Here is a 13,212-nt window from a genome sequence, read left to right as displayed (position 1 = left end):
CTTTATGGCATTTGAATAGGTGAAATTCAAGGCAGAATTTAAGGCAGAACTGAATTTATGCATCTAGAAACTCCACATAGCTTTCAAATTAGTTGAAACTTAAACTTGAGTTTTTAAAACATGATGCAGTTCCTGAAGTTGTTTATTGAGGGAGGGCATTAATATCAAGCAGTATTAATATCAATATTAATACTACACCTAAAGCAAAAAGCCTAACAAGGCCAACCCATGAAACAATATGTGTTTTAAAAGAGACACATTATAGAGAGAAATTTCGTTTCATTGATCAACCAGGTGATTGGCCCGGGACTCACTGATCAATGGAGTGGAGTCTCTTTGGGGTAAAAGGCAAACAGCCAACTTAATCCCAATTTGCAGAGCTTCAAAGGTGAACAGTCATTTTGCAGGTCAGGGAAGAGCTCAGGTTATCTATTTAATGCCAAAGTCTGTGAAGTCAGTGAAATTTCTGTGAGGAATTTGAGGACAATCCTTCAAAGAGACCTCCAATTGAAACCCACAGAGAGGCCAGTTGTCTTTGAACTCGAGAGATGAAGTTTAGCCTAGATTAATCTGACCTTTCAGTTTACTCTGTTTACTAGGGACAGAATTCTGAATTTTGAGAGTAGCATTATAGTGCTTTGGCAGGCGTACCTATCAGTGATGTATTACCACAGGTAAGAACCCTTTCAGCTTCCCATAACTCCCTTCATTGGTAAGGAGTCTCAACAAAGGGTCTGTTTTACACATGAAATCCTTACACATGTGCCCATGTTCTAACATGTGTCCATGTTCTAACAATTTCTCATGGGTTCCGAGGTGTGCACTCGATTTATTATTTCTCAGTGAGTATAAAACACAACTTTAATTTTGGTTTTATTTTTCTCATAGTTTCCACTGAACTCCTATACACTTAAACCTTGCATCTCCCAAATCCAGAATTCCGTGCATTACAATGTGGAAGAAATAGGAAATCTGGAACTGATTATAAAATTATGAAGCAGGGAGATGCAGAAATGCACAGGGATAAGTGTACAAATGCATAAGCCCCGATACACACTAAGCCTGGTGCGAAGGACACAGTCTGCCTTCTCAGGTCGTTTTGGGTTTGAACCCCTGCTTTTACATTTCATCATAATGAAGTCTAGCATTTGCTTTGTGTAGTGCTTGGGGAGCTTTTGGTGTTAACAGAATTCTTTTCTAAAGAAATTTCTTTGGATTCCTTCAGAATTTGTCCAGTTTCCAGGTTCCAATAGGAAAAACATGGACGAGATTTTAATAGAAAAATAGTGCTTCAGATTTTTCATTTGGCAAGTACCTACTCTAGAGCTGCTCTTGTTTTATTAAGTGGAACAGTTCAGTTTAATAGAGGAGCTCTCAGCATTTGTACCCCGATTTAAAGGAAGAGAGAAGCATGGGCCACCTGGGAAAAACACCCTTTGGGATTTTAAGCCCACTTCTAGTTTTACCATTCATTCTCATCTCATTGGAGAATACACTTGAACAACACTTATATGTGCTGATAAATGAAGACCGAATCCTTTAATGTTCTTTACTCATGTCTCCTTGACAAAGGAAAGCTAGTTCTTTCCATAAGTTATTTCAGATGTGATTCTCTTCCTGTTGATCAGGAGAGTGGTGGTGGTGGTGGTGGTGGTGGTGATGGTGGTAGGATGTTTTATTTTTTCAGGTTTAGTGCTTTCACTGATTTTTAAGGCAATACATTTTCATTATTAAAAATTGCAAATAATTCAAAAGTCTTTGTGAAAGAATTCCACCATCCAGAAATGCTAACATTTTGGTAAGCATATGTGTCTTCCTAGTCTTTATGCTATATCTAGCTTCCAAAAAAAAATAAAGGAAAGAAACCATATTAGAAATGTTTTTATAACTGCTTTTTGAACTTAATATTGTATGTTAGACACCTTTCTACACTAATTGATATATACCTACAACATCATTTTTATAGCTGCAGAGCATACAATTTTGCCTTACTTAACCAGTCCTTAATGATGAGCATTTAGTTTTTTAATGTTTCCTGTTGGAATGCTCGAGCTCCTTGTGCTTCACCTTGATGCACTTGTCCAATAATTTCTTTAGAATAAATTCCCACAAGGGAAGTTGCACGTTTATATTGATGAGTATTGTGAAGTGGCGTCTCAGAGAAGTTGTGCCCATTCACCCCATATTTAGGTCTTGAAAGACACCACCTTGCTGCACTACCGCCCAAGTCTTTTGGGTTTGTTTTACTTTGCTTTTCCAGTATAACTCCAATTGGTACAGAGTTCTCGGAATTTGCCTTCTGGGTGGTAGGGTGCAAACAAACAAAAACAACTAAGATTCTAAAGTTGAAAGTCAGTCCAGGGAGGGAGAGGTGGAAAATGTCCTTCAGAAATGAATGATTTGTTCATCACCATCCATAATCACACTCCATTTCCCCACCACCACTGGGACCCATATGTCCTCTTTCTGGTCTGTACAGTCGCCTGATTTGAATGTTCCAGGTTTCTGGATGAGTTGCCTTTCCCAGTTTCCTTGTGAGAATAGTTTTCTTTATCGTAGGTGAAGATTTGTAGGCCTTGGTCAATAAAAGGGAAATGACCGGTGCTAGAAATGGGCAAGTGGCCCCACTTTCCTCACTCTAGACCTCACAAACACATGAAACAAAATTCAGTTAATGGGTGGATTTTTGCCGGGCATACGTTTTGAATCTGGGGTTTCTTGGCCATTGAGGGGTCTGAGGTTCGGGGCCCTTTTATCCTTTTATTGGTGAATTCACTGAAGTGTAGGCAGACAGAAAATGTTCAAGTGGCAGGCAGATAAACTTGTTAAATCCCTGGGAGTCTTTCCTTCCTTGCTCTGGGAGTTTATCATCTTGGTGGAGTTAAAAGGCAATTAGGCCTGCAGGTCCTTGCCGGCTTGTTTATTGGCGTTTTACACATGGGTGTTGAAGACACAGGGCTGTATTAAACATTCCAGTCCTGCTGGCTGGAGGGGAATGAGACCTCAGCCCAGCTAAGTCTCCTTGAGAGGGAGTCTTGCCAAAAAGCTGGAGGGAAATCGTTTAAATATAGTACCTGTGCCCCTCGATGCTCATTGTTGCTGGAAAATTGCAGTCGGCCAGCTCCATGCTGTGTTACATTTCCTGGGAAATGGTTTTATGGAAGGGCGCTTGATGAAAAAGTCCATTCCTTTTGTAATTGTTAGCTGCCCCCACGGTGTTAGTTAAGGTAGAGGCACACTGGAAATGTTTCTTGCCTCAAATCTCTAGGGCAGTTCCATTCATGAGAAGGGAAGACTATCAGTTTGAAATTGAACGGGGGACAGATTTCCTCTAAGCCCCCTGGTCCTTCTGGTTCTCTGAGTCTCCCCAGGCAGGCTAGTCCTGGGCAAAACTGAAGGAGGTAGATCTTGGATTTCTGCAACAACGTCTCCCTTTTCTCACCCTCCTCCCAAAGCCTTGCAGACAGAACTCTTCACGCTCATGTGTTCATGTAGAAATATGGCTCCTCCTCCCCCAGGAAATTTGTTTTCTGTGGGTATTTTTTTTTCAGAGACAGTTTGGGCACTCATCTCAATGGAACTGATGAGAATTTCCAGGGGTCCATATAATATAGTGGTTAAAAACACCGCTCGGGAGTCAGGAACCCCTGGGTTCACTTTATGACTCTGACTACATTTGTGGCTCAAATATCCTCCGATCTAAGCGTTTTTGCTTTTTTTCCCAGCTGTAAAATAGGGACAAAGATTGTCCCTACCATGTTAGTTTGTTGAAAGAATAAATGACGTATGGAAAGGATTTAGCACAGTGCCTGTCACATCAGAACACAATAAGTGCTAGCTGTTGTTATTATTAAAATGTGCTTTATTTATCTAACACAGACATATGTATGTGCAATGTATGTATAGTTGTGTATATGTGCACACACACATAGTTGACAATTATATTTTTTGACAAAACTTGTCATACCTCACCTATTTTTATTTTACCAATCTACGGTGCTGCCGAAAGATAAAAACCTATCTAGATAAAATGAGAAAATCCTTGCTCATGTCCAGAGTACCTGGAATATGAAGACTTTCAGTTTCTAAAACTGACGATTTTGCTCAGCGGCCGATGGAACTCCTCCCCAAGTGGCTCCTGCTTATCCAAATCTTTGTTTCTCAAGAGTTCGGCCTTACTTTTCTCAACGAAAGAAAACACAATAGATAACTGCAGCATTCCTTCCCAACCTGACCTTCCATGTTCTGAAACTAATTTGCCATAGTGTCTTGCCAGGGTCTGTGCAAGGACTTCCTCTAGCCGAGTAATGTGTTTCTGATTAAGGACATCCTATAAGACCCAGGAGGATCGCCTGGGAAGGAAACTAGCCTAAGACACGAGTGAATTTCCATCCTCCAGTCAGATATATGATATTAAAGACCAGAAGGTATAGGGAGTTTAGGAGTTTATCGTTAGGAAGACTCGGAAAGAGAATTAAAGCAAATGGCTGACAAATTGGCTGTCTTTTATGCAAAGTTGACAAGCAAGTGGGGCTCCTAGGAGAAAGAGGATATGCAGAGCCCTCAGGCCAAATGGCTGGGCAGTCAGCGGGCTTTTTGAAGTCTGCTTGCATGCCACTACTTTGAACAACTCCTCATAAAGATGTGAAAACTTCATTTTTACCTAAAATATCTTAGTTTTAACAACTGTGATAGTTCATTCCTCTCCATAGTGTGTGCACTATTAGGGTCAAATGCCTGTGTTATGTATAAACAGGGTGTTCTTTTTTTCTCCCTACACTCTTAGGAATTGGGTCATAAATGCTAACCCTTGCTTTATTCCACGGTGCTAGACCGTTCCCTGGAGTCCATCAGGCACTAGCTCACCCCTGTGACAGTCAGGAGGTGACTCTGAAATGCTGGAAGATCCCATTTGCTCTCCCTGGATTCACAGAAGCTCTGCATCCATGGGAAGAAAGATGACTGGTGTGCAGTGGGCAATGGAGTATGGAAAGCTGGAGTTTCTTTACCAAATAGCTAAGAATATTCTAATAGTTGTAACTCTAATATGATTTTCTTATTAATCTCTGTCAAACCATGAAATCTGATATGTTAGCCATGACGAAGCCGTGAAGTTTGTCAATTTTGTCTGTGATTTATACAAGCTCTGTTTAAAAATGAAACGCCTTAACACAAAGCGCAGAACATTACTTCCCAGCATCCTTCTCCCAGCATGCTTTTCCCAGCATGCCACTAGTATCTTAAGACAACAAATAAAAAATGGAGTGTACGCATTTCTTGTGCTGTTTCAAGGACAAAGGATGCATAAGATAAAATGCCAAAACTAAATTTTCTTTTGAGGTGATAAATATGCACGTGGTAGATTTGCGTAGTAGAGGTCAATAAGTATGAAATAAACATTCAGAATAGTTTTATGGTTCATACCATTGGACATAATAATAAGTTTCCTTAAAGTGGGGATTATTTGTTTTTTGAGAGAAAATAAATGAGTAAAACTTCTGTGGTTTTTTTTTAAATCATATGTTATATAATTAATCTCTTCAACATAGTATAGTGCCTATGAGAGTGGGCATTAGGACTTGAAATCTCTTTTTGTCATTGGCTAACTGGGCGAAATGTGTAAGTCACTTGCCATTTTCCCCTCAGTTTTCTCTTCTGAAAAATGGAGGTGATAATAGTGAGAACTGCTCTGCAGGTGCTTTAAGGCAGAGAAAAACTACTATTTCTAAATAGAGCTGGGCACACATGTCCTTCTTCCATTTGGGCTACTGTGATAGTTGATATGACATCATATAATGATATAATAGATCATTGGGTATCTTTATCAAAGGATATCTCATTAGGTTAAGCTCATGGAATTGGGAAAACTACTTTTTATTTGGCCAAAGGAAAACTTGGGAGTTTTCCATATGAAGGAAGAGAGCAGCACAAGGAAGGAAAGACATGAACTGAAGAGCGTTAACGCCCCTGATGTTGTTCTCTCTTGTCCCTGACAAATGCCTTTTTCCCTTGGACGGAAAGAAGGAAAGGAGGAAAGGAGGGAGGGAGGGAGGGAAGAAGGAAGGAAGGAAGGAAGGAAGGAAGGAAGGAAGGAAGGAAGGAAGGAAGGAAGGAAGGAAGGAAGGAAGGAAGCAAGGAAGGAAGGAAGCAAGGAAGGAAGGAAGGAAGGAAGGAAGGAAGGAAGGAAGGAAGGAAGGAAGCAAGGAAGGAAGGAAGCAAGGAAGGAAGGAAGGAAGGAAGGAAGGAAGGCAGGCAAAAAACGAATTCCCAGCTCTTTCCCAACTATCTCCTGACCTCTATTCTGTAGAATTTAGAATCAGATAATCAAGTGCGTTAGAATCTTAATGACTTTGGTGACCATATAGTCCGGTAGATTTGAAACTTTTTGAATGTAAAACCTCATCATACAGTGCTCCAGGATCTAACAGGGCCCTTTTCAGATATCTTTCAGCTGGATTCGTGGATCCTGTGACAACAGAGCCGGGGCCCATCTGTTCATTTTACAAAGGGTGAACCTCTAGCCCTTGGAGTTCCGACGAGTTGTCACAATTCTGACCACTGATGTCTGACAGTGATCTTGCCTTACTCAGTTGCTTTGCCATCACACTGACTTCTTCCCTCCGTACACAAATGGGAGGAAAAGAAAAGCCAGGCATCAGACTTCATGATGGCTTTAGTCAACTTGCCCTGGTTCTTCTGGCATTCTTAGATTCTTGAAAGGTTCCTTGTCACAGAATCTTTGAACCCTCCCCCCAGAATAATACTAGCAAAATGTGAATGTGTAAATATGCATTTTTCTATGGAGAAGGTCCATAACTTTTAGTAGATTTTCTCAAAGGGGTTTATGGCCCTCAAAAAGGTTAAGAATAATTTTCTTGTAATTTGTGCCCCTGAAGTCACAATTCTAGTTCTGACTGTGAGTTGCAAGGTTAATGGTTACATCCACTTTCTTAACCTTTCAAGGCAAATGTAGCATATAACCATGTGAGTGACTGAGTTCACAGCCTTGCTTATAAAACAACAATTGGGTCTGGGTCCTAAATTCTTCAGGTTGTTTCTGCAGCTTCGGTTCTCAACCTGAATTCTAACTGACACTAGGTTCTTTCTAACTATCTTTGAACCTAGATGTCTCAAAGTTGATAAAATAACGCATGTATATTTACAGTGTTCCAGAAATAGTGCATTTATTTCTAGATGTGAACATTGATTCACTTGTTTAATTTTGCTTTGGTCTTGGATTAAGGTTGCCAGATTTCACAAATAAAAATATAGCACACTAGTTCCATTTGAATTTCAGATAAACAACAAATAGTTTTTTTTTTATTTTTTTTAGTAGAGCTCTTGAGAAGGGGAAAATGGATCAGATCTGCAGATACATGAAGAGGCTTCTTTCAACCCTAGAACTTTTGTTGCACAAATTAAGGGGAATTTACTATAAACAAGCACAGGATTTTTTTGAGGTAATAAAAGTGTTCTAAAACTGGTCTGTGGTGATGGTGGCACAACTCTGTAAATTTGCTGAAAATTGTTTAACTTTACACTGTAAATGAATGAACTTGATGATATGTAAATTATAGGAATCTGTTTTTTAAAATTAAGGGATCGCTTTATAACAACTATTGCTTAATTTTTTATTGAGTTTCAGACTAATTTGAGAATACGATGAAAATCATAAGTCCACTCCTCAGAATAAAGCATGAAAGTGCCTACACGAAATTTTGCATAAAATTTCATATCTACTGAAGCTCATCTCTAGATACCAACTCCTGCCTTAACCTGGATTCCGTACACAGTTAAAATCCTTTGGTAAACCTTGGGAGTAAGGCTTAACCCTGGCTAAAGCAAGGAGTCACTGCTGTAGGAAATCTTATTCCGTCACTGACTATCAGGGTGACCTGTGCTGACACCTGCCCCCCCAGTTAGACTGCCTCTTCCACACTTCATGGTAAGAAGGCAATACTTGTCTTAAGGTGTATGTAGAGCCTTGATTTTGTTTCGTTTCTTGGTTGTTTTAGGAAACAGTGGCCCATGCCTGCTCAAGCAGACCCATGTTCCCACCGTGACTAATGTCTTTGGTACAAACAAAATGTTCACATGCCAGTGGTCAGACTCAGTCAGGAGGCACCTCCATCAAAACGGGCCAAACTCATCCTGTGGTTTTAGTGCCAGCTGCAATTGGGAAGTGGGCTACTCTTCTCTTTTATCTCAGGATGAATAACCAGTAGAGAGGAGTAGGGTCGGGATGCTTATCCACAGGAAGAGTGTGCCCTGAGAAACTCATTCTTCATGTATCAAGAATTGAGGACTAGCTCCTCCAGATTTAATTACTAAATTCTACAAGGGCCATTTCTTCTACAGCTTATAAAAGTCCCTGTGGACTTCTACTAGAACCTCCAGACAGGTACTTATAGTTTTCAATCATTGTTTGTTTTAAACATTACCTCTTCACCAAAACAAAAAAAAAAAAAAAACAAGCCTGAAAGAACAGTGGGCAGAGGGCCAAGTCTCCTCAGAGACTCCTCTATTCTTGATCTTTCTCCATTTGAGACATCGTCACACCCTAGCAGTCAGATTTCACTGGTTGCAGGATAGAAGTGAGGGTCGTTGGAGAATGAGGGACCAGAAGAATGGGACAGCTGGGACAGGGTGATAGCTTGAGTTGGGGGCTGCCTGGGAAATGAGGAGGCAGTAGTGTCCCAGCTTTGATAATCTGAACTCCCCTAATACACTTCACCAACACCCAAGGCATTAGAACTTCTAGTGAGGGAAATTGCTAGAATCTAAACATTTTCCAATGAAGTTTCAACAAAAACCAGTCTTCACACGCAAACCAACTTGACGATTCTGACAGATCTGATCAGAAATCAGTACTTGGAGGTTTGCAGAAGTCTGTGCCTTGAAGCAAAGCCTCCTTGGAACCCCACTGTGGAATTCCCAGGCTGGTCTCAGCTATCTCTGCTTGGGTGAAGATATAACTAATTAGCTCCTTGAAATGACAAACCAATTCGAGGACCCTTTTCCAGGTTTAACAATGCATATGCTAATTAAGTGAATTCTATTTTATCTTCTCATTCAAATCAATCCTTAAAGGAAGGACCTCTGCCAGCTCTTAGTTACTGCTGTCATTTGAAAGAAAGTAAATGCTTTTCCTTTAAAAATATTCTATAAATCCTTCAATTTTGCTTATTTTTAAATGTCTTTGCCCACTTATGTCCAAATAAGGGAGGTTTTAGAATTTTGGGCGTTTTCTCTGCAGAGTGAGTTTTAGGGTTTTGCTGGAGGGATCATTTCTGTTTGAACCCATCAACTTCTACCTTTTTGGCTGAACCTGAATAGAGAAAATCCAGCAACAATCTTAAGGTTTCGTTATCTTGCCTGTGGAAATGAGAAGTCAAACACCTGCTTTGGAACTATCCCTATAGATGCCTGTTTTTCATTTCTAATTTTCTTCTCTGCATCCTTTTCCTCTTTCTGGTCTTTATGTTAAATTATTTCTATTTGATACATTTTTCCCCTACCCTGGTCCTTAATGAGTCGTCGAGTCTTAAATGGCTTCAAGAAGCTAATAGAATGCTGTATTGCTATATTGCATGTTCCTGTTTAGTACGCTCTCCGTAGTAGATCTTTGACATAGCTCTTGTAAAGTTCTAATGGGTGTGTGGTTCCTTCACTCTTCATACTTAAAGTAGAAGACGCGACAATACTACAAGGAATTATATTTTCAAAGATGCTGTGAAGCAAATCCAATACCTCACATGTTCTATTAAAGCAGTGATTCTCAACCAGTGGTGATCTTGGCCTCACCCCTAAGAAATGTCCCAACTTGTAGAGAAGTTTACTGAATTTATTTGAGCCAAACTAATAACAATTGCCAGGAAGCAAGATTTCAAAGGATTAAGACAATGCTGTAGAGAATGGCAGTTTTGAAGCTTATTTTATATGTTAGAATCAAAGGAGGAGACGTAAGGAGGGTAAAATGAAATCCACTGGTAGTAGATTAAGGGGGCAGGAGAAAGCAAAGCAGAGAAATCTCTGGGATTGGATAAAGAGTAAAATGGAGAGACACATACTTGTTTTACATTGGTTGGTACAGGATAGTTAATAATGAATATTTACAGCACATAGAGATGGTATGTGGGCAACAAGATAACAATGAGGGGTTGTATGGTCTAGTCCTCTGGTGGGAGGTTGTGCCCTGAGGGGTCTGGGAAAGGAGATTACTTGGACATTTCAAAGGTATGTTATTTTCTATGCAAAAAGACAATAGACAGACTCACTTAAGGTAAACCTTGACTTTTGTCAAGGAAGCTACAGGCCTAGAATGTGATTACCTATCATGACCACTTTTAACTAGGAATTTTTCTGTTCAGAGCATCCTATGTGGTTACTTTCCATCGCTGAGTTTGTAGGGCCTGCCATGCAGGCCTCCCCTGAACTTGTCAGGTTTAGTATATGGCCCCTTTTACTTCTACACCTAGACATTTGACAATGTTGAGAGACATTTCTGCGTGTCCCAACATGGGGAGAGGGACGTTACTGGCATCTAGTGTGTAGAGGTCAGAGGACACTATTACCCATCCTATAACGCATAAGGCAGACCCAACAACAAAGAATTATCTACCCCCAAGTTGCAATAGTGCCAAGGTTCAAAATCCTACATGAGAGGAATTCTCATTCTTTTTTCTTTTTCCTCACGGCCTAAGAAACAAGAAAGAAAACGCTCCATTTTGATGATTGCATGTGTCCTGATTTCTTACATCCCATACGGATCCAGGAATTGGAGAGCACAAGGGTACCACTGAGTAGGGCAAAGTGCAAGGTCAAGGCAGGCCTTTTCAGCTCCAACAGCTGTTTCAGCTCCAAGGAGAGACAACTTTGACCAAAGCAGAGGACCAAAAAGTTACAAGGATGTTTAGCTTGTGATAAAAATCATTTTGCAGATTAAAGTGCTTCCTCCTACCCATCAAATGGTACGTTCTTTAAATAACTCAAAAATAGGCATTTAACTATGTTGTAAGCAAGAAGCAGGACTGCTGCTCACAGCCTTGGCCAATTAATTTCATCCTTATCATGAAGCTGGGTAGGTGTAATCAAGCTGCAGGGGGTGGTGTTCTTCGTATTTTCTCCTGTGTGCTATTCAACTACCCCATGTTCTAAATGTCGCTACTATCAACATGAAGGGATTCAAGTAGTTTCCCGGAACCAGTTTCTCTCTCTCTACATCTCTTGGCTCCATTATCCCTCACTCTTCTGGAGTAACAAGATGGCTGGCTGTTCAACCACCAGATCTTACGTCCTCTCACACACAAGCCCAGTTAGGAAACAGAAGACTTTCCTAAGATTCTCCATAAAGTCACATCGTCTCTCACGGCCTTCGCTTGGTGTAGGGACGGAGTCCCAGAGAGCGGTTTCCAGGCTCTTGACCTCACATGGAAAGGTGCTGGTTCGGGTAGTAGATGGCCATCAGCTGTCACCAGTTAGCCATTAGCCACTAATATAATTGCTGTGGCTACGCTAACAAAGAATGGGGGCTGGCAAGAAGATGGAGGCTGAGCTAGCAAGTGCAGATTGCAGCTAGCACGGCGGAGTGCGGGTTGCGGATTGCAGAGAAGTGGACCGCAGGTTGCAGATAGTGTGGCTCCTGCTTCCTGTGTCTCCAACCCAGCCGCCAGCTAGACTATAGTGGTATGACTCCCCTATCTATGGCTCTGTGGGTGTTCCTTTTTGACCTCACCATGTCCTGCGTTCTTATGTGGGGGAGGGGGCGGGAGCTGAGACCCCGCATGACATTTGGGTCAGTTGCTCTTCCCTGAACCAATGCTGTGATTGGGGAACGCCAGGAGCTGATTGGACGAGGCCTAGAGGCCCAGGTTCCAGCATAGCCCTGAGCTGGAGTGGAACCTCTTGTGGTACATGAGTGCTGAAAGCAGGGAAGATGCATTGCCTTAAAGGAAAATTGGGGTAAGATAATTAAAATAGGAGGAATGGATGCCCAGGAGAATACACACACACACACACACACTGCTGTTAAGAGACTTTGGATTCTGTGGTGGAAAACTCAGATCCTTGTCTTGGTTTTGTCTTTAATGCCCTGGCTGTGTGGCAACTGGTTGCATGATTTGAGATAACTCCATAACTCTCTCCCTGCCTCTTTTTTCTGATCTGTGGCATGGAAGTAATAATACTATTGGGGTGGTTATGAAAATCAAGCAAGTGTCTTGGGATATTGGAAGCACTGTGCACACAAGTAGTTGTTTAGATACCAATGCATTCAGTTCAGCTTCTCGAGTCTAGATGAATCTAGACCAGCTACAACCCACCCAGCTAGTCCATGCCAGCCTTCGGAAGCCAATGTCTAAATTTATCCCAATCCTCATTGTTGCAGGTCAGTGTGGGAAATCTTCTGAGGTCAATGGTTGAGGTAATTGGCTTGTCGTGGATCTTGAAAAAGTCTCTATGTTAAATGACATAATTGGTTTTAATTACATAATTACGGCACTTAAAGTGTGGGGGTGAAAGGTTACTATTATATTTAGAAGTGAGATTCCCCAAATGAAGCAAGGGTGTTTAAGCCAGTCTTTCTTCGAATTTCTCTCTTTATTTTTTCAGAGGGAAGTCGGAGTAGGCTGGCCTTGGCCCTGGCCATTTTCGGATGATTATCCTGGATGAGGTAGTGCTGGGACCGCTCACAGCATCATAGGAACCTTTGTAAAGAAACTGGAAAGGGCTTCCGTAAAGACCTCATTGTGATCTGAAGTTAATGAGCAGTGGGAACTCAACTGTCAGCAATTGAATCTGATTGGGCAGGGTAATTATATGATTGCCTCTGGTGTTTGCACATGCACAGGAATATTTTTATTGGAAAAAACCTAATTGCTTACTTACTTAGTGGAGGGAAAACCTAAACAAATTTGTGTTGTCATAGGTTAAAAAGACATCCTTTCTTTGTCTCTAGAAGGGCTGCCTGCTCTGCTTTTTAGAAATGAGTGTTTTGTTTCTCTCCGTGTTCAGTCAGGGATGTTGTTTGCAGGGCTTGAATTATATGATAATATGAAGATGTAAAGGAGAGCCCCTTTGGACCGTGCATTTTGGTAAAACGACCAAGTGCTATTGCCACCTTTAAACCATCCCCACGATTGTCTCTTTCATAGTGCAAAAGTGGCTAGAACCCTGGGCAGCACTCAAGCTACAGGGACTTTCACAGGTTTGTTT

General features: G+C 41.2%; 1 protein-coding gene across 14 annotated transcripts in view; it reads left to right on the top strand.

Moving 5' to 3' along the window:
• The window catches only part of ERC2 (ELKS/RAB6-interacting/CAST family member 2), a 923,425-nt gene that overhangs the window by 809,900 nt on the left and 100,313 nt on the right, over positions 1-13,212 (top strand). The gene's annotated exons all lie outside the window — the stretch shown is intronic.

Source organism: Rhinolophus ferrumequinum, chromosome 17, assembly GCF_004115265.2.
Source record: "Rhinolophus ferrumequinum isolate MPI-CBG mRhiFer1 chromosome 17, mRhiFer1_v1.p, whole genome shotgun sequence".
In the NCBI taxonomy this organism is placed as follows: Eukaryota; Metazoa; Chordata; class Mammalia; order Chiroptera; family Rhinolophidae; genus Rhinolophus; species Rhinolophus ferrumequinum.
Note: the sequence above shows the minus strand (reverse complement) of the source record. Positions and strands in the feature narration are given on the sequence as shown.